The following is a 1259-nucleotide window of genomic DNA, read 5'->3' on the forward strand; positions in this document are numbered from 1 at the left end:
CTGGAGTAGGGGAAGGCTCCTCCCCCTCCTGCTGGGCACAGCGGCCAACCTGAGACCGACATCAGAAACTGATCAATCTGTTCAAGATGGAAATAATCAATAATCTGTAAAGACTAGAGAACGAATGAAACGATCTGAATGAACCTCAAGTTTACAGAAGAAGAAAAACATCWAAATGACATTAAGATATTATTGATCTGCAGAATCAAGTTATTAGAAAATTAGATGAGAGAAAAAATGGAAATGCAGAAATATGTTACAATAAAACATGTATTTATTAATATTATTAAAATAATATGATTGTAATATGTAATAATAAGTTGTATATAATATACTGTAATTGCATAAAATATATATTACATTGTTATATTTTATTATATGTTGCAGGACAAAAACAGCTTTTAATATTATAATAATAGTACAAAATATAACTATATTTTGTAAAATAAATGTTACTTATCAGTATGAGAATGTTTATAATATAATTAAACAATATTCCTTTATTATTAGTAGTAGTATTATACTAGCATGTAGCATAACATACAATAATATTACTGTAATATATATATTATATATTTTAGTATGCAATATATATTTTATAATTACATGAAATATATACAGTATGAGATCTTTTTTATAGAAGTAAGCATATTATTATGATCTGTTTTAATATTCATTATTTTGAAAACATTTTACTAATTAAAACAGAAGCAGAAATKATTACTTTCWCTAAAAGCTCTATTTTTTCCCAAYATAGAAGCAACAATCATAAAGTATCAGTTCAGATGGTTTCACACWGAAATAATTATGAAAATTAAATTCATTATCAATAATATTGGTTATTGATCATTTTCTGTCCTYTAATAAATATTAATGTCATCAAAGTAATGATATTGGTCTTATTTAGCTAATTGAACATTATCTCATCGATTTATTTCTGATCAAAAATCAATGACGACTCACAGGGCTGGATCCCGACCCGGCTCTCCGCAGCGTCCTGGAGAACCCGTCCTGCTGGGTTCCTAAGGAGGATGAATCAGGCGTCAGTTATCKGTGTCACTTGTCGCCGTGGCGATGATGAAGATGACGATGAGGCTCTAATCACCTGGGCTCTGATAACCAGGTGAGAAACACTGAGCCGTTTAGCAGCCGCCTGGGATTTACTACAGACCCAACCGCCACGGAAATTATAAAAATTATAAACTTCTCTTTTATTCTTAGATTTCTCATCCAGCAAATTTTAATTATAATTAAAAAAA

This window comes from Poecilia reticulata, linkage group LG2 (assembly GCF_000633615.1).
Source record: "Poecilia reticulata strain Guanapo linkage group LG2, Guppy_female_1.0+MT, whole genome shotgun sequence".
Classification (NCBI taxonomy): Eukaryota; Metazoa; Chordata; class Actinopteri; order Cyprinodontiformes; family Poeciliidae; genus Poecilia; species Poecilia reticulata.